This window comes from Hylobates moloch, unplaced genomic scaffold, assembly GCF_009828535.3.
Source record: "Hylobates moloch isolate HMO894 unplaced genomic scaffold, HMol_V3 SCAFFOLD_43, whole genome shotgun sequence".
NCBI classification, from domain to species: domain Eukaryota; kingdom Metazoa; phylum Chordata; class Mammalia; order Primates; family Hylobatidae; genus Hylobates; species Hylobates moloch.
In genome coordinates this window covers 1255007-1276222 of record NW_026652318.1, presented here as the reverse complement: position 1 = coordinate 1276222, position 21216 = coordinate 1255007, and the positions used below count along the sequence as shown (strand labels likewise).

The 21216-nt window shown below is 40.3% G+C and overlaps 1 protein-coding gene across 2 annotated transcripts in view; it reads left to right on the top strand.

The window, feature by feature from the left end:
* Positions 1 to 21216, top strand: part of LOC116463592 (voltage-gated potassium channel subunit beta-1) — a 494818-nt gene that overhangs the window by 74497 nt on the left and 399105 nt on the right. The window lies entirely within an intron of this gene.

The following is a 21216-nucleotide window of genomic DNA, read 5'->3' as shown; positions in this document are numbered from 1 at the left end:
TTTTTTTTTTTTTTTTTTTTTTTGAGATGGAGTCTCACTCTGTTGCCCAGGCTGGAGTGCAGTGGCGCAAACTGAGCTCACTGCAACCTCTGCCTCTTGGGTTCGAGCGATTCTCCTGCCTCAGACTCCCAAGTAGCTAGGATTACAGGTGGGTGCCACTACGCCCAGCTAATTTTTGTATTTTTAGTAGAGTCGGGGTTTCACCATGTTGGCCAGGCTGGTCTTGAACTCCTGACCTCAAGTGATCTGCCCGCCTTAGCCTCCCAAAGAGCCGGGATTACAGGTGTGAGCCAGTGTGCCTGGCCGAGGCTCTATTTCTAGAAGTGCAATTAATGGATGAATGTATTATATATATGTATATTTACACATATACATATACACATATACAGAGATATGCAAATATATATTTATTTATTTATTCTTAATGAATATTATCCAATTGCTTTCTGGAAACATTTTTCTCATTATACCTTCTCACTGGCAATATTCAAGAATGCTTATCTTGTACTACATAATGTTTATATGGAATCTTTAACATTGAGTTTTATAGTTCAACAAATTGTTGGGTTATTTAATGAACTTTTCCAGTCTCAATTTCTTTGACTGCAAAAGGGTACTAACACCATTATAAAGAACTGTCGTAGGCCAGGCATGTTGGCTCATGCCTGTAATACCAGCACTTTGGGAGGCCGAGGCAGGCAGATCACAAGGTCAGGACTTCAAGACCAGCCTGGTCAACATAGTGAAACCTTGTGTCTACTAAAAATACAAAAATTAGCTGGGTGTGGTGGTAGGCTCCTGAGGTCCTAGCTACTCAGGAGGCTGAGGCAGAAGAATTGCTTGAACCCAGGAGGCAGAGGTTGCAGTGAGCCGAGATTACTCTGCTGCACTCCAGCCTGGGTGACAGAGCAAGACTCCATCTCAAAAAAAAGAACCATTGCAAAACTTAAACGAGATAATGTGCAGTGATTTGAAAGAGTAATGTGCTTTGTTTTCACACTCTGTAAAATAGGGCCTGAGATATAACCCATACTATACACGTGTATTTAAGGCCTATGAAGAAAATTAAGGATGGATGACTCCAAAAATCCCCAACGGAAGTATATACTTCACCTAGCTTCAAGAGCTGAGCATCCCGCTGTGCTCAATTAATATTTTATAAGAGACCTTTGTGTGTCCTCACCAAAAGCTTTTTAAGGATTTATAGGATACCACCCTCCTGAGGAAAAGTGACTTGGAGATAGAATACAATGAACTTTTACATACTATCAGTATTCACATTTCAAACAATAGTTGACAGAACCTATTAAATTAAAGTTACTAGAAACATTTAGTAGGGCAAACTGACATGTGAGTGAAAATTTAGCTATAGCATTTTGATACTGATTTTGACCACCTTAATGAATGTTTCTTATTATCTAGGACAGTAGTTATACTGAGACTTGCTCCTAATATTTTCTCTCTCTGCTCTCAAAACTGCTTGACTTCCAAGAAAGTGTTTACTCACACTTGCTTCTAGAAGGCTGAATGTGGTTCTATGTGAGAAAAGGCAGTTAGTTTTCCAGGTGAGTTTGGTAGACTTGATTCCTGCCAACAGGCTGCAGGAGATCCAAGAGCTTAGAAGCCTTTGGCTGAGTTTATGAAGGAATCCGAATTGATGCAAGAAGTTTATGCAAGAAGATATTCTTGTTAAGAATCAAGCTGGAGGTCAGTGAGTAAACATTCAACAGCCATTGATTGAGATTCTTGTTTGTACAAGGCCCTGTAGGTGACACGAAGATGAAATTATAAAAGATTCTAGTTGCTTGCAGCTTAGGAGTAATTGGATGTGGACTTGGAAGATGTGCAGGATTTGAGCAGGAGGAGATGGGGAGGGGAAGGCAATCCATGTGTAGGGAAGAGTGAGCAGAGGTGCAGATGAAAGTGGCAGGAAATGAAGACGGAGAGCTGCTTCTGTTCATGAGGCTACTGACAGCATCCTTCAGAGTTTCTTGCAGGCTGGGTCTGGGAGTGTGGCCAGGAGAACAGGAGGAGAGGAGGCCATTTGACTACTTTGGAGACTGGGGAGTTGGGCAGAGAGCAGGCGTGGAGGAGAGGCAGTGTGTGCAGGCCACTCTCAAGAAGAGGCAATGCAGAGGAGGAGAGAGGATGATAGTTGAAGTCTGTAGTAGAGTCTGGGGGGAAATTTGTAGGAGAAAGCTGATCTGTGGATGTTTTTAGGCAAAGAGGAGTCCAGGGGAGAGAGAACATGTGTAATGCAAATAATAGAGCAAAATCGTCCCCATATCCTCAAGGAGGGGGAGCCTCTTGGATATCAAATGCAGATATTAGCTTTGGCAAAGCGAAATGTAGTTGGGCCTGGTGATGAAAAAGCTCTGGAGTCTGGTGGCCTGCAGGCTGCATCTCAGCAGTACCATTTACTAGCCTGGAGGCTCTGGGTAAGCCCCTTGCCTGAGAGAAGCAGTTGGTTTTGGTTGAGGCCACAGATCCTGGAGCTAGGCTGCTGGGTTCAAGCCCTGGCTCTACCATTTATCAGCTATGTGATTTAGTCTTCTCAGCTATAAAAAGTGGTAATGATGGCAGTAATACCTTAGGGTTGTTATGGGAGCTCAAATGACTGAAGTAAGTATAGCTCATAGAACAGCAGTTGGCACATATAGTAGTAAATATGATATTACACAAAGGTCTTAGCATTATTCCTGACGCATGATCTATGCCCTTGCTATTATCATGAGACTGTTATTGGAGATGCCGAAAGTAGGGATGCCTCTCTTTCCTGGAGTGTGCTCACACTAATACTGTAAATGGGCATAAAAATATTTAGCTCATAAGACTGCTATAAGGATTCCATGAAATGATGTAAATCATCTGGTGTAGATTAGATACTCAAATCAATTTTAGTGCTCCCCTCTGCCACTTTCCTCCTTTTCCACATTCCTGGAACATAGTGGACAGCATCAGTAAGATGGTATCAGGGATGGAGTATGGAACAGCGGAAGTGAGCTACAATGGAATAACTCTAAATTATTCAAACCAATATTTTTTTTCCTAGAAAAAGCTATTAATTCATTTTTTGTTGTTGAAGAGAAAGCTCTTCCTTTTCTAAAAGATGATATCTATTTCTCAGAGCAGGCACATTCTCCCTAAGGCTGTAATTCTTGTCATGTTTGTATGAGCAGTCACATAGAAGTATTTTTTTCAGAGATATTGGAATATGAGGACATTTTAATGTAGTTTACTGTGATTTTAGTTATATGCTAGAAAGATTGCCTCCTAGCTCATCGTTCTGTTGTTTTGCGTATTAGAGAAAATCTTGGACCACTGAATGATTGGGCTAGGAGTGGGAGGGTGAACCTCAACAGGACAGGATTTAGGTAGCCAGAGAAAGTTACAGCATCCTAGCAGCAGCCTCTAGGGAGGTTTAGGGTTGCCATGGCCACTAAAGATGGTGATGATGTCCTTTGACTTGGCCATGAAGCTGCCATTGCCCTGTGCAGCTGCACCACTGGGGTGGTGAGTTGGAAGTAGACATCCCTGGACAGGCACATCCACTCCACAGGAGTAGCCAAATGCGCAGGGACTTGGTTCAGTCTGCACTCTTGTGACTGCTTTTTTGGTTGTCTTGACAAAACTGAGCCAGTTTCTCAGTTTTAGATTCCTCTTCGTTTGGCGTCTCTGTGTGTGTTTGTGTTTGTGTTTGTGTGTGTGTGTGTGTGTGTGTGTATGTGTGTGCGCGCGCGCGCCTGGTTTCTTCTGAATAACTGTGGACACCTGGAAGGCAGTGCCTCTATCTCGGTCTTCTGACTTGTCCATGGGGTTCTTTCCTAACTGGACGTTGATAAATTAGATAGAGCATCAGCTCTGGCTCCTCTTTCTCTGAGATCTCTCTGCCGCTACAGGGAATGGGCTCATGTAACAGTAGGAAAATTGGTTGAGGGGCCAGGAGCCATGATTCAAATTCCATTTTGCAGTGTGGTCATAAGTAGGGTTTCTAAAGTTCTCCAGAACTCAGTGCTCTTCTGTAAAATAATGAGACTAGACGAGATGATCCCTTGAGCTTTGTCCAGCTTTGAGCCTGTGGAGTATGATGACATAAACCTGAGCAAAGGGGCACACTGTATTGTTTTTAGAGACAGTGCAATTGAAGCATCTCTGAAAGAAAAAGGAGATGAGGTGATACTTTGTTTTGAAGTTGTAGGCGAAGGAGAAAAATTCTCTTTGATTTTCAAAGGGTGTTATTTTAGTGATTGGTTGATTACTGACAGATATGTTTAATTTTTTAAAAAGTGTTCTTTAGTAGAAGGAGACAGAGTAACACAAATACCTACAATTTGCAGTATCCTTGTTTATAAAGTGTCTTCTCGTGCATTATCTCATTTGCCTTCACACAACATAGAGCAGGTGTTCTCCTTCTTTCCTATGAGGGAATGTGCCTCATAAAGGCGACATGCTTGATCATCTAGGCTCAGATTCCAGGTCTCCTGGTTCCTTGTCCAGGCTTCTTTACATGCTTTCAATGTTTCCCAAACTACGGCACTCTAATTGTGCCAAAGATAATTTTTGGGGGCATGTGGAAATTAAATCTTTCAATGGGTTGATAATTTATTTTCATGAATATTAGGAAGAAATGTATAACATACACCTAAAATCTATAAATTCATGGCTATGATAGCAGGGCACAAGGGTAAGTTTTAAAATAAATGAGTTAATTTAGAGGAAAACATTCACTAACTATAAGTAGTGGTGGAACTGAGATCTGACAAAAATCCTCAAGGCGATACACAAAGGACTATTTCTTTCATCTCCTTCATAATTATCAAGCATTTATAAAGCATCATGCCATCTTCCCGGGGCTTTTTATAGTCATTCTGTTTAATTCATACAACAACCTCATAGTCTTGTTGCAACCCATATCCTTCAGTGAAGGAGAGTGTGATTCTGCCTATTCATTTTCTGTCAATTGCTGATTATTTTTTTTCTTCTTTTCCCATTAAGGGGATGAAATATTCCCTGAGCTACCTCTCTGCTGAGTGTGCTTAAGTATGTTCCAGGTTATCTCTTTGATCCTTTGTTATTCTACTCCACATCGAAGGTCAACCTTTCTAGTTCTGTCTCTGTGTACCGAATATTCCGCTTCTCTGGGGTGTGGTGATATCATACCATGAGTTTAAAATTTAGTCTTAGCTGTACAGCTTAGTTGTGTTTTATACAGCTTGGTTTATTAAGTTTTCACATTTACTTTTCAGGTTGTTGTGCGGTTGTGGTATTAGCCAGTTAGAGACGTTGTGCCTCTTGCCTCCTCTATAAGTCACCACAGATATATAAACTGGGGACACATTAATATAAGTTCTGATGTCAGGCTGACTTAGGTCTATATTCAACTCCTTACAATCTATGTGACCTGGAACCTCAGTCTTCTCACCAGTAAAATCAGAATAACAGGGTTACATATTCATAGAGTTGAGAAGATTAAATGAGATAATATCCATAAAAGATTTGGCACAATGCTGAGTGCATAGGAAGGGGCCTTCAGCAAAAGCCATAATTACTATTCCCCTTTGAAGTGCCATCAGGCCATCTGTTATTTTGCCTCCCTGATCTTCCTTTAGCTAAGAGTCTCTCTATGAGCCCTTCAAGCTTGGGAAAATTCTCCAAGCCTTAGCAAATGGTCTTGACATGCTGCTTCCCTCCTCGCTTCACTTAGAACCTTGTTCTAAGATTTTCATTCATACCCTGATTTAAAATCTTTTCTGATTAACATGGACCAAATGCCTTGCCTGTCTCACACTTCTTGTCTTCATGCACAGTGGATCCATCTCTTGACTCTGGAATAGAAAGGCCTAGGTTTAAATCCTAGCTCTGTTTCTGGCTGGTTGTGTGGATTTTAGCAAAACACCTCTCCTCTCCAAGCCTTGATTTTGTCATCTATATGGTGGAAATGAAAACATCTGTGTTATCCATCTTCTAGGATTTTAAAGATTAGATCCAAAGTATATGTGAAAATACTCTGTATGTTATAAACCACTATCTATGTGTTTGCTATTATTTTTATTACCTTCTGCACTGGACTTGGGCTCTAAGTCAGCTTAGAGCATGGCTTAAGAGCATGGTTACCCCTAATCTGTTTTTCTAGTAAAAATAGGGGTAGATGTAGCCATCCTGCATTCCTTGACCTTGAACAAGTCTTCCTGGGTGAGCTGACCAAAGTCCATGACATCTGCCTTCTTTTCCTAATATCAACAACTGTTTATTGAATATTTATTATACAGCTAGCACATTCCTTAGATATTCCATTGATTCCTTCCCAATGATCCATGTGCATGTGATGCCTATTTTTATGATTTCCACTTTGTGGAAGGAAATTGAGCTTTAAAAATGATCCTGCCCAATGTTAGCCAGTTAAGTATGTGATAAAGCCAGTACTTGAATCTGGAGAATCAGGCTGCAGACTGCAGATGCACATCTTAACAGAATGTGTCCCCCCCTAGTTTGGGTTGATTATTGATCACTACAAAGATATCATTTTAGTAATTTCACTTTTCACCTTCACTTGCCATCACACTATAAGGTTCTGTAACTCGGGATGTGGCAGTCATGTCTTCCCCTCCCATTTGAAGTCTGCTTCTTGCACTGCACCTGTCTATCAAAAGGCTGGGAGGCTGGAACGTTGGGAAGTCACTCAGGTGGACAGCAAAGGTTTGTGTCATAGGATGAACTATGGATTTTTATATTTCCTCAGGCTTTTCTCCCACAGAAGCTGTTTCCATCGAAAGAGCTATGTAAGTGCAGAGGCCTGAGGAGGCAGCCAAGTGACATCCCTTATTAGATAAATGTAATTCACTTTCTGAATTTGAGTTTAAGTCAAGTCTTTGGCCATCTCCTTCTCATCCTAGCTCTGAGAGCTAGACAGCAATAGCTGCCCAGGTCTTTCAAATCGTAGACTGTGGTTGTCACTGAATGGCACGTGCTAATGTCCTGCCAGGGATTTTTTTTACCATTGTATTGTGTGTTTTTGCTGCATGAGAGGAGGAAACAACACAGTTTTGAGGAGCACTTACTCATATTTCTTTGGAGATGGCAGTTGAAACAACAGCTTTCCCCAACAGCCTCCCCAGGTATGTGAAATGTCATCAGGTGTCAGTTTTAGAGAAAAATCTCCATTCCATGGCAAGAGAAATTAGGAGCTTTTTGTGCATTGGTACACACATTGTGACCTAATTTCAAAAAGAAACTTGCCAAATATTTCTTCAGTCTCCAAAAAATTAAACTAGGCTTCCCGCCAGATATCTGGCTCTGGTTCCCAATCCGGGAACGGCTCCCAAATGCTTATTGTGAATAGGCTGTAGGTGAATGCCTTTTACAAAATAAAGTGCATTGTTTTTACTAAAGGTAACCCTAGCTGCAAAATCCTGAAACCTTAATACCTTGAAATCAGAAAATTTATTTCAAGCTGGGTACAGTGGTGGCTCACAATGGTAGTCCTAGCTACTCAGGAAGCAGATGTGGGAGGATTACTTAAGACCAGGAGTTTCAGACCAGCCTGGACAGCACAGTGAGACCTTGTTTCAAAAAAGAGAAAGTTTGTTTCTTACTTATGTAAGTCCGACCAGGGGTGGGAAGGGTCCAGTCAGGTGGGACTTGGGCTGATGAAAATTCTATCATCTTCATCTTTTGTTTTCTAAGCTGGGCCATAGCTGAGCATTGACATGGATCAAGAGAGGAGTATGGGAGGAGCAGGCGGAGGGCCGATTTTGTGGGCCAGACCTGTAAGTGGTACCTGCAGGCAGAGGCAACATTGACTGGAATTCAGCCACATGACCACATTCAACTGCAAGGGAGGCTGGGAATTGTAGTTATAAATGTATGCCTCGGAAGGAAGAGAAGTGGGCATGGTGAATCCCAGGTCCGTTTCTGCCACAGAGCTGTGTTCGAAACAGGGTTAGGGAGCTTCTAAGGTAGAGTTTGGCTATTTTCCATAACATGGAGAGACCAAGGTATTCCTTTACTTTCAATGTTATTCCCCTTGTTCAAACTGGACCGCTTGACCTGACCTTTCCTGAGCCACATCGTGGGTCAATCTCTTCTGGCTTCTTTGTTTGGATCTCAACTTTCCTGTTTCACTGAGAAGGCTGATGACACTTCAGAGACCTGTGATGGTCATCTGATATCCACCTGGCAGTGGAACACTGATGAAGTAAGCAGCCTTCCTTATGTCAGTCTATGAGCATCAGCTCTCATTTTGAACCTGTCAGTGTTTTTCTCATTGCCCTGAGACTCACTTATGGCTGGATGAGGCTTTCGGCAGCTCATGTTTTATTCCTCCTCCATTCCATTGTGAGATGGAGTTGCTGCAAGGCCATCCCTTTCCATGGTAACAGCCACAGACTCTGGTGCCACAGACATGGGCTGATGTCTCAGGAGGCAGGATCAGGCACATGGAAACAAGGGTCAGGGAGCACTTGTGGAGAGCCAGGAGAGCTCACTAATTCAGTCTGTTATTTCAGAACAGATAAGGTGTGTGTTTTTAAGAGGAGCTTCTACAACATTGTATTAATTTAAACAATGTAATCATTACGTATGTTTTTCCATAATGTACCTCCAGGATTCATAACAACAGACAAGATAATCACTTTGCTCCCAGAAGCAGGAGACAGTGTGGTTTTGAATGTAATGTTGTTAAATAAAATTGCATATCCTCAATGATATTCTGACATTCTTCTCTGAATCACTATCCTCAATCAAGGTATATATACATTTTTGTGCAGAATTAATGAGGAATTTGGAGAATAATAGGTTAAGAAAATATGGTTTGTATACAAGAGACTTTTTATTACAAATAACTCCAATTTGAAATATTTCTTTAAAAAATCAAAGCCTAAGGTACATTTCGTAGCTTAATCTTCATATTTAATTTGATTACAGCAATGGACATTAAGTATGAAACAAGCTGTCCAAAGGGCTGTTGAATTATTTAATTACCTCTGGGATTAAGGAGGTGAGAGTCAGCACAAACAATTCCACAAGTGGGATGTGTTAGAAAGATCAGCTCTTTCTGTCTCCAAGCTTAGTAATTTGAATGATGTGACTATCCAAACACAAGTTGCTGTTGAACAAAATATTAAATGCTTAAATCTGTTTGCAATATTTTACATTCCAGATGGTCATTTATCCAAAAGAAGTACTGAATGTGTTTTAAAAGTATTTTCAGTTAAATGAATTTTCAATGAAGTTAACATTCAGAATTAGTTTTTTAAAAAGGAAAAAATATACTTACATTTAAGGACGTTCTTTCATTACCATATATGTAACATTGAAATAATTTCTAACAATCAAACTAGAAAATTAAACAATTTATTAAGGAAGTTTGAGCATCTACCATGTTCCAGTTCTGAGGATACAGGGATGCAGAGTCAGGGCTTCTTGCCCTGACTGATCCTGGAGTCTGTTCAGGGAAGACAACACTACAGTCAAGTTTTTTGGTGTGATATTAGAAGTGTGAAGGAAATGCTATAAAATTCAGGTAAAAAGGCGATTAGTTATGCCGGGAGGCAGGGAGACAGGGAAGAGAAGCATCAGGAAAAAGTACACTTAAGATGCACCATTTCAACTAGACTTATACAAGAATGCATGGGGGTTTGTGGGAATGCAAACCAATGAGGAGGCAGGTAAGAAACGGCCGAGGGAAAGAAACACGTAATCGGCAGCTTGAGAACAAATTGGTTGACTTTTGTTTCTTTTTTAGGCTAACCCACCAAATTGCTATGAATTGGAAAAAAGTTATGAGGATGGGCCTGATAATGTTTCTAAATGCAAGAAATATTTCCAATTAAGCCTCATTCATCTGACATTGTCAGAGAATGAAAATTTTCACCCAAGTGATTTTTCTAATACCTGAAACTTTCTAATTTAAGTGTCAAGGCTTTATTTTAATTTTCTAAACCTGAAGAAACAACTTGACAACTCTCATTTATCTTAATAAATGTCAGCTGTTGTGCTATGTTAAAATATCCTCAGGGGCTATTAAAGCATATGGATCTATCTGCCTTGAAAATTGGAGGCCTCATTTTGCTATTTTATTTTTAAATTTTGGCTTCTGAAATTTTTCTTCCCCTATTATTTTTTCTGTATCCTCATCTTGCTGTAAGCTTTTCTTGCTGCTGTCAGGATGCCTGCCTTTGATAGTTCTTTTAATCTAATTTGCTATCTTTACTTTAGGGAGGGATGGGAAATAAGAAATCCAGTCTTGTTCAAATTATGACCAAGAAAGAATATATGGTTTATGAATTGAGGTACTCAACCAGGAGGTTTGAAATACAGGCTTTGGGATATCTTATTTGTTCATTTGTTTCATTTGTTCATTCTTGGTTGTGTTTTATCTGGAAAGGTTTCTAAAAAAGGTGATCTCTAAAAATTCAGTTGTTACTCTATTTGAACTAACATTTGAATCTGTTTGGGAAAATGTCAAATGCTGAAATTACTTCAAGTTTATGTTTATCTTGGAATAAACCATAGAGATTTTATAAAAGCAAACCATGTAGAACACAATATTTCAAAATGTTGATAGGATGCTTGTAGTCTACATTTTATAAATTTCTCAGCCAAAGAAAACATTCTAGCACAAATAGAGTAAACAAAGTGAAACTTCATTTGTCTTCTATAGCAGAGACACACTGAGGGCTTTTCAGTGGATTGTTTTTCAACAGTTTTGCCTAGGAACTTTGGTGATTAAACATTTACAATTATACAGTGAAATGGCATTTCAGGAGGAAGGATGGTATATTTGGGAATTCAAAATATATAAACTGATTTAGTTTTCTTTTTTCTTTTTTTCTTCACGACGGAGTCTCACTCTGCTGCCCAGGCTGGAGTGCAGTGGCATAATCTCACCTCACTGCAACCTCCGCTTCCTGGGTTCAAGCGATTCTCATGCCTCAGCCTCCCAAGTAGCTGGAATTACAGGCTCCTGCCACCACACCCAGCTAATTATTGTATTTTTAGTAGAGACAGGGTTTCATCGTGTTGGCCAGACTGATCTCAAACTCCTGATCTTAAGCGATCCTCCTAGCTTGGCCTCCCAAAATGCTGGGATTACAGGACTGCACCACCGCACCCAGCCCAGTTTAGCTTTTTTTTCCTCCATTTCTTTCCCCAGAGGAAAAACTAATAACTCAGAGAGTATTCAAATCATGCAAGTATTAGGCTGCCGGGCAAAGATTTAAGTTCTTGTCCACTAAGCCCATGCTCCTGGAAACTTGCACTTTATTCCAGTCCTTACAATAATGACTGCTTAATAGTGCCAGTTTACCTGGATGTTTATTACCTTATTTGTAAAACAAGATAATTAAATCAGTTTATTTTTAAGAGTTCTTCTAGCTCTAATTAGACTCCTAGATGTTTTAGATTAATCGTAAGTGCCTAGAAGATGAAGAGAGAGATTGCTTTGGATGGAATGATCCCAGTGAGACTTCTTAGTGCATGATATCACAAAACTGAAAATATAAAATTTTAGGCTTGCTTTTGTAGCTGAGATTTACTTTTCATGGTGCCATTCTGCACCCCAGCCTCTAAGGCCTTGTCACGGACAAGTTCCAGACCCCATAGAAATAACGTGTCAAAGAAGATAGATGAGACCCATGGCAGAGCATGTGGCACCAGTGTCAAAGTATGTGGAGTTCTTTGCAACTTTCAAAACTGCTTTCTGAGTAGTCACTTAAGGAGTGATGGAGGTATTTCTTGCTAGATAAGGAACAAATAAGCATTATTCAGATAATCTCTCATTTCTCTTTAGCAAGGGAGAAAGTCATATTTAAAGCCATCCCCATGCATTTTGTAGTCATGCAGCCTATAGCATTGAAGTCCCCTGAAAATTATTACTTGTTAGAAGTCTAAGTTTCCCATGTATAACTGTGCATGCTGTGCACTGCACAACACTAGGGGGCACAATCCACATGGGTTAAAATTTGGATGGCAGTCCTTGGAGTTGTGCAGTGTATGTGGTAACCCTTAGACACTGACAGCATTGCAGGTATTATAATAATAATCACCATTTATTGAGCCATTTATTCTGTACTAGTTACATCAAATACAGTATTTCTTCTAATTTTCACAACACCCTATTAGGTAATATGATGCGCTGTAGTTTCCAAGGGAAGAAACTGCGACTCAGAAAGTGCCCACTGGTGGGCTGTAGTGGCAAGATTTGAACCCAAGCCTTCCTGACTTCACAGCCTGTGCTGTTTCTACCATACTCTACTCTCTCTGTGGAAATTCCCCTAAGTCAGGCCAATGCAGACTGGGATAAAGGAGAAGGTGATCTCAGCACCCTGGAAGCATTACTTCAGTGTTGACTTAACAGCATGAGACTACAATACTATCATGATCTCAAACCTTCCATGGCTCAACATTACTTAAAAACAGAGCCTAGAGCCTAAATAATGTGACTGAAGCCTCATCTCCCATCCTTTCCACGCTGCTCACCTACCTCTCCTCCAAAGTAGTGATTGCTTCTAACTGCCACGTTTTGAGGTGTTTCTGGCCACATTGTGCACTTTTGCACATCTGGGCCCCATGGATCATTTCCCTTCCTTTAGCTTTAGACTAAGGCCACATTTTGGCATCTTTCGGGAACTTTTGAATAAAGAGCAAGAGAGTCATGCCCAAAGTAGGTGAGGAGAGTTTTTGCTACAAATGCCAGAGCTCCACTCAAAGATGCTTTCTAGTTGAGGACTGTAGGATCAATGCAGAATAGCAGTTAAATCTCAAGGGCCTGTCTTGCCCACAAACCCTCTATGCCAAGGTAGAGATCTATAGACGTAGTCACCAATAAATATGCTCATTTTTTTTCTTTTTTTTTAACTTTTATGTTTGGTTTGGGGGTACATGCAAAGGTTTGTTACATGGGTAAACTTGTGTCACAGGGGTTTGTTGTACAGATTATTTCATTATCTAGGTACTAAGCCTAGTACCAAATAGTTACTTTTTCTATCCTCTAACTCCTACTCATTTTTTCTAAAGCAAGGTTATAATGCGTATGTATCGTACATTGGGGAGGGATTGTTTTTATGCTATAACGCAGGAGTATACAGTAGATAAGCAATAGGGATAAGGAAAAGGAATCAGGTGAGACTGAAGATGCTACCTTTGGGTCTAGGGAGAAGGAGCTAAGGCTGGCTCAACAGGGACTCTCCATTAGTTATGTGTTGTACTCCCACGCACTGTAACATGCACCCCTTCCCCTATCCTACCAGGACTGTTGTGTTGTATTCGCTGAGAAAATCTAGACTAACAGGAGATGTGAGGGATTGCCTAGAAAAGCACCAATGAATGACAGAGACATTTAACATTAGATTTCTTGATGGATTGCAAAACTTCTTCTTCTTTTTTTTTTTTTTTTGAGACAGAGTTTTGCTCTGTCACCCAGGCTGGAGTGCACTTGCGCGATCTCACCGCAACCTCCGCTCCCCCAGGTTCAATCAATACTCCTGCCTCAGTCTGCCAAGTAGCTGGGATTACAGGCGCCCGCTCCCACATCTGGCTATTTTTTTTTTTTTTTTTTTGTATTTTTAGTAGAGACAAGGTTTCACCATGTTAGCCAGACTGGTCTCGAACTCCTGACCTCAGATGATCCACCCACCTCGGCCTCCCAAAGTGTTGGAATTACAGGCGTGAGCCACTGTGCCCGGCCTGGATTGCAGATTTCTGAAAGAACTCCCTCCACTCCTCCCACCCTTTACCTTTACTGCTGATGTTGTCTCAGGGTATCTTCTCTGATCCTCTGCTCTTTTCCCACACTGGGTTTAGCCTCAGTGATTGCCTCTATCTTTGCTCATATCACATCACTTTGTAATCTTTACTGGTTTCTCTCCTCTCCTCCACTGAGAGCTCCTTGAGGACAAAGGCAATGTTTTATGCATTGTGTTTTGTTAACACAACACACACATACTATACTTAGCTGTGGTCTTGCCACATGTAGCTAGACCCCAAGGTAGCTCTGGCAAAGGTGAAGAGAAGATGGCAGTGACAGGAGGAGCAGTCCCTCTAGATGGTTCCCAGTGAGATGAAGGTAGACGTCTCACAGCATCACCTGCAGGGCACTAGTGAGCAAACATGTGAACAAGAGCAGAAAGATGAAGTTCCGGTAAATAGTCAGAATAGAAAAATATGCTCTGGACTGTAGTCTGGTGTCCCTTGTCCAAATTGACTTGGATGGTCCCAATACTTCTCCATCCCAGCAGTGGCAGTGCATTCCCACTCCTCTAGCCCCACCAGCTCTGGCCTCAGTTTTTATTTTAGACCTGGATGATTCTTGGATGACTGCGACATGTCCAAGATATACAGTGTTCAACAAATCACCTCCTTAGCCAAGAAAAATTTAAAACTAGGCTATAAAGGTGTTTGCTGTATTCCAAGAATAACATAAATCTCACGAGCCTGGTATCTTTCATAACTAGTGAATAATTCATGAACTCCAAGTCTCGCCAGTTACACAGGACGAAGGATCATCACCTCTATAGAATGATTAGAGCAATTACTTTTTAAGATACACAGAACATCATATGTAGATTAGAAGAATCTTAGAGATTACCTAAGTGTGAGCCAGTAAAGAAACTAAGGGGTCAGGAAGGTCAAGGCAAGGCCTGCCCAAGGTCACACTGTTGTTTATGAATCCTGAACAGGTGTAGATGAAGTCTGCCCGCCACCCAGAGTTGCGTGAGCTTCTATATGTGGCTTCTGTGTCCCAGGCCTCCCGTGCCCCATCAGCAGGACCAGGCAGGCAGCACCTGTCTCATCACTTGGCCTTGTTGCTTTTTCCTACACTCTGCTGACCATGTGATTGCACAGTACTTAAATATTCTAAAAAGAATATGAAAATCATCATTCCTGAGACACAGAAGGAAAGCAAGAAGAACATTAACTGTCCTTCTCAGCTGCTCAGAGGCATTTCTTACAGTCTTACCACATTGAGCTTAAAATGGATCTTAGTTTGTATTGACAACCAAAGAGATAAATAGTTCTTTTATTAAATATAGTTTCTATCCTCCACCTTTAAACTGGGACCTTCTATGACATTGACCTGCTTTTAGAACTTTATGAAAAGAAACTTCAGTTCCAGACAAATATTGGCTTTGTCATTTCTCTCTCCTTTCCTGGGCCCAGTTCCAAATTTGGAGGACAAAAAGAGAGGGACACATGGGAGAGGGCTAATGCCCCATGTTTTAGAAACTGCTTTCCTGGTTCACCTGTGTTTCTTCCTTGGCCCTCCACTGGCACCACTGCCTCAGCCTCCAGGTGTTCTCAGCCCTGGAGGAACCACTTTCATGGCTCACATAGTCAGATTTAACTGGTGGCTACCATAAGTGATGTCACTGGTGCAACTTTACTTGGGAATGCTCATTTGTCCCTAACTCCATTGTACTGTTTTTTTTTTTTTTTTTTTTTCCCTAGCTTTTCTGGCCTTTTCTTTATAAGCTCTTATTTCTTCTTTCATGCTCAGGGCTTTGGCTGCTAGGGTGAAAATGGAAATAGGTTTATGAGAGAAAAGGTAGCTATTGGGAGTTTAAAATTAAAGCAAGGAAATTGTTAATCTCTATACAATGTTGATTGTGCACAAAGCATCATTCTGATCATTATAACTGGAGTTTTCAAGCTTGTATCAGATACAGTCCCTTCCCTAAAAGAGCTTATAATCTGGATAGGGAGTTAAGAGGTACACTTGCAAGAGAGGTATCTCATACTCTGGAACAGCATATTATGTCTTTGTTTCCCAAAGGAGGTACAAGTACCACTCATACGGCATTCAATAACTGATTCACTTTGTAAATGTAGTATATTCCTGTTTCAATTTCCTTTCTTTTTTTCTCATTATCTAAAAAGAAGGGAAGAGAAAATCTCAGATTTGTGCTAAATTATCTTTAAAAGCTCTCTAATACTTTTAAATCTTTGTCAATAAAAGATAAAAAAGAGTTAAGACTCTGATCCCAAGGCTCTGGACACTAAGTCTCCAGCTGCAATGTAATAACATTCTTCATTTTTATTGCATTTTTTACAGACTACATTCTATTTTATTACAAGTGATAAGGTTTTTCTGTTTATGGTGGTAGTAACATAATGTTTCCTGACTAAATGTCTTAGTTCAGGCTGTTACCATAGACTTAGTGGCTTAAACAATGCACATTAATTTCTCATAGTTCTAGAGGCTGAAGTCTGAGATCAGGGTGCCAGCAGGGTCAGGTTCTTGGTAAGGGCCCTCTTCCTGGTTGAAGGGCCACTGCTCTCTCCTTCCAGTGTCCTTACATGGTGAAAAGACAGCAAGCTACCTTTGGCCTCTTCTTATAAGGGCACTAATCCCATTCTGAGGGCTCCAAGATCACAACTCACTCACCTCCCAAAGGCTCTGTATCCTAATATCATCACACTGGGGGTTAAGATTCCCACATATGAATTTTGGGAGGAATGCAAACATTCAGTCTGTAACACTAAAAAAATTCATTTAGGTAGAAAAAGCAATTTAATTCCAAATAGTAAATAAATAATGGTATAGGATATACGAAAATATGGCAGAAATCACAAGGGGTGTGCAAATGTTTGTGAAACAGTTTAGAAGTGTGAAGTGAGGGCTTTAGGTTTGAATTGCGAGTGGAATTTCAATGAATAATTGAGTACTGGGGCTGGGAAGAATTCCTAGAGGAGGTGAGCTTTAAGGGAGCGTGCATGTGTGTGGAGATTCATGTCAGCAAAGATGTAAGATGTGATGGCAGGTGGGAGGTGTGAGTGTGAAGCTATTAGACCAAATGAACAGTTTATGTCCAGGAGTCACGGTTGGAGGAGAGTCATAGCTGGAATCGTGTGGTGGAAAAACCCATATGTGAGGAGTTTCTTTGCTTTTTTTTTTTTTTTTAAACTTATTTTGAGATAACTGTTTATTCATATGCAGGTATAAGAAACAATAGAGAGATTCCATATATCCTTTGCCTAGTTTCCCCAAACGATGGTATCTTGCCTAGCCACAGTTCAATAGCACCATCAGGAAACTGATGATGATACAAGCCCCTGCCCTATTCAGATTTCACCAGTATTATATGCACTCATTTTTGTGTAATTTATATTTAGTTCCATGCAGTTTTGTTACATGTATTGATTGACGTGACCACTACCATAATCAAGACACAACAGTTCCATTACAAGAATCTCACCTCTACCCTTTTATAGCCATAGCCATCTTCTTCCCTTTCCTCTTTTCTAACCCATGGCAATTATTAATTTGTTCTTCCTCTCTAGATACAATTTTGCCATTTTGAGAATGCTATATATATGGAATGATACAGATTCCAAAATGCAACCTTTTGGTATTAGCTTTTTTTTTTCCCCACTCAGCATAAGCCTGTTGAGATTTATTCAACTTGTTGTTTTGACCAATAGTTCATTCCTTTTACTTGGTGAGTGGTATTTCATAGTGTGAATATGCCACAGTTTGATCATTCACCCATTATGGAATATTTGGGTTGTTTCTAGATTTTGGCTGTTACGAATAAATGTGCTATAAATATTCGTGTGCAAGTTTTCATGTGAACATAAGTTTTCATTTCTCTGGGATAAATACCCAACAGTGTGATTGCTGTGTCATATAGTAAGTTTCGAATGTTTAATCTTATAAGAAACTTTTCTGGAGTGGCTGAACCATTTAACATTCCTACCAGCAATTTATGAGGGATCCAGTTTCTCTGAATCTTTGACAGCATTTAGTGTTATCACCATTTGTATTTTAGCTATTGTGATAGGTGTGTAGTGATCTCTCATTGTGGATTTCATTTGTATTTCCCTAATGGCTAATGATCTTTTGATGCTCTTATGTGCCATCTGTATATCCTCTTCAGTGAAATGTTTGTTCATATCTTTTGCCCGTTTACCAATTAGATTGTTTATGTTTTTATTGTTGAGTTTGGAGAGTTCTTTGTATGTTCTAGATATAAGTCTTTTGTCAGATACGTGGTTTGCAAATATTTTCTACCAGTCTGTACTTTGCTTTTTAAAATCCCCTTCACGTGGTATTTCATTGAGCAAAAGTTGTTAATGTTGATGAAATCGAATTTATGAGTTTTTCCTTTTATGGACTGTGCTTTTGGTGTCAAGTCTAATAATTCTTCACTTAACTCTAGGTTCTGAGGATTTTCTCCTGTTTTTACCTACAAGTTTATAGTTTTACATTTTACATTTAAATCCATGATCAATTTTGAGTTGATGTTTGTATAAAGATGAGGTTTAGGTCAGTGGTTCATTTATTTTTGTTTGTTGCTGTTCTGCTTTGCCTCGCTTATGGATATCCAGTTGCTCCAGCACCATTTGGCAGAAAAGCTATTCTTCCTCCAGAGAATTGCTCTTCACATTTGTCAAAAATAGCCATATTTGTGTGGACCCTTTGCCTTTTACAACCACTTGCTGATATTTTTCTATCATTTGACAGCAACATCTGAAAGAGGTTAATGGACCTTTCACCCAAATGAATCATGCCACTAGTATAAAAAATTATTTGATTATAAAATATTTAATAATTTAGAGAAGTCTCATTACATACTCATGAATCATCCCTAAGGCTTTATGGTCCTTATAAAAACAGATTGGCCCAGATCCCAGCAAAATATTTCCTTTTACCTAAATAGAAAGACATGGGAAAAGTTCCCATATTTTTTTTTCCCCAGGGCCAATACATAGTTGCTTACGTTTGACTCTGAGTACTTTAAAGGGATGAGAAAAGTGATTGGCCACCGAAAGTCTCCTTTATGCACAGGCCTGGGCAGGGACACAACCAACAGCTCTGTCAGGAACTTAGGAGCCTGCTCGCCTACAAAAATGATAAGAGAGATCTAAAGAAAACAAGCTAATCCTTTTGAGGGACATACTAAAGCCAGATAACCCAAGGTATTCACAGCAAGATACAGTGAGTCTTAAAGTTAAGCACCGTGCAATTAGCTTTGCTTCCTTGGGTTTTTGAAACATGCATCTGTATAAACCTGCCTGCGCAGACATCCCTAGCCCCAAGCTGGGTCTGCCAAAATCCAGTGAATCGGCTCTAAAATGTAGATGGCACCTAGCAGTGACCAAGACTCAGCCTCAGGCAGCCTGCAAACCTGTGAGGCCCAGTGGAGCAGCCGAACAGAAATATCTGGAAAAGTTTCTACATGTTCATGGAATTTCGTTGCAGGAAACCACCAGAGCAGAGACGGGCATGGCATACAGGTACTGCTGATTGCAAAGTCATCCAACCAGGGCACTGCACTGATGTCAAAGGTTGTTATTAAAGAAATAAGGACTGAAATAGCAAGACAAAACCCTGTAAGAAAAAGAAAGAAAAATGCAGTGAGCCCTCTTCTTGGGTTGCCTTGTTGTTTTCTTTTAGCTTTAAGCGTTCTCTTTCCTCAGAGGGTTACACAAAAGACAGTCAAGTTCACCTGTGGAAGCTCCTAACCATGTGCTGCCAGAAGAATTGTCTTTGGCTCTGAGTAGGGAGGTGATTTAGCAGGTCAAAATGAAGAATGGGGACTCCATTCTTCTTAAGGGAAAGAGAATTTATAAGTTAAGAGTAGAAATTTTTTTTTAATGCTGCCTGGGATTCAAGACTTATTTTCTTCTAAACTTGAATCATGTGGTTTGTACTAATAGCTGATAAAGTAGTTCAAGTTCTCCTTGAAATGACAGCACTTTATTTATTTATTAAGTTTTTTAAAATCAATGTCGCCCAAGATAAATTACTGGTTGTATACTAAACTTCCAATACCATTATTTATTTTATGTAAGATTAACAATAAGGAGAAATGTTTTCCTGGTATAGGGTTGGATGTGTAATCTTTATAAGTTGCTCTGCGATGGGAAGAATCTTTCCTTTTCAAAGCAATTATTGCTCCTGCACAAGTGCTTCCTTTACGTACACCTGGAGTTTTAAACAGCCCAGAAGCTGAGTAAAAGCTATTCAGAAGGACAAGGGTACTGAGAACTGAAAAAACAATTTAGCAATTGTAAGAACAGTTGTCCTAGCTCAAATCAAAACTTCTGTTTTTCATGTACAAGATGTCCCCAGTGATTTCATTTTTCCATAATCTGAAGGTCTATTTCAGTGTAGTAGCTGCTGCTCTAATTTATCAGCTAATTATATTCATAAAGCAATTTGCAGTGATATGGCTCCTCTCTGGAGAGCAAAGTATTTTACACAGACTCTATGTAATAAAAGGCTTCTTCTTCTCAATTTATAAGGAGGATAGGACAGCCAACCACATCCTGCTTTAGAAGGGGAGCTCACCTTTTCATGGTAGCTCATGGAATGAGGAGGCATGGATGAGGAGGAGATGCTGCTGTTTCTTTCCTGAGTCTGTCTGTCACCGGAAGGAGCCTGCTTCTCTGTACCCTGACGTTTTCTCTTCTCCGTGTTTCCTTGACCCTCAGTGGTGGTAGTGATGGTGATGTGAACACAGATCGGGCGAAGGGGAAGCTGGACCATTTCACTTCAAAAAAAAAAGTCTGCCTCCATGTCTTTGCCATAGGATGGGTGGTATTACCATGAATTGTTACATAAACCTTCAGAGGGCATGCCTTTCTCTCTCAAAAGTCTAGTTGAAATATCAATTATAGATCTGTGCTGTGTGCCAATGTTCAGATGCAGGTATGTTCTAGGAAATCGTTTTTCAAAGGATTATGAAGTAGAGGAACACGTTCTTCAGACAGGTGAAAGCAAAGCTGCCTCAGCTAAAGGTGGGAGCTTGGAGCCCACCTGCTTGAGGGGAGCAGTCATCCCCCAGCCTCTTCTGAGACACCTATGTGGATTCCATACTCCCCATAGGTTTGGGGCGACTCTTCATGATGCCTTGGTGGGTAAGGCTCTGTTACCTTGGAGATGCCAGATACTGCCTTGGACAAGGGTGTATGCTACCAGATCGCACCCTAGTAAGAAATGGGACTTAGGAGAATGTTGCTCCTAAATCAGAGTTTGAGGGGATAAAAACACAGTTTAATGGATCATTAACCCTAAGAAATAGCCAAGGCTCTAAATTACGATGAGCTTGTGCTCTGACACATCTTCCTGACACATTTCTCCGTTACCCACTCCTCAATGTCCTTAGTGCTCTTTTTATTCTCCCTTTAAGACACTCACTTACTACCCTTATTTAAGACATTCTCCTGCAACCATTTGGAAAGGATTTTTAGGAAAGAGAACCAGGGTTCTCTTGG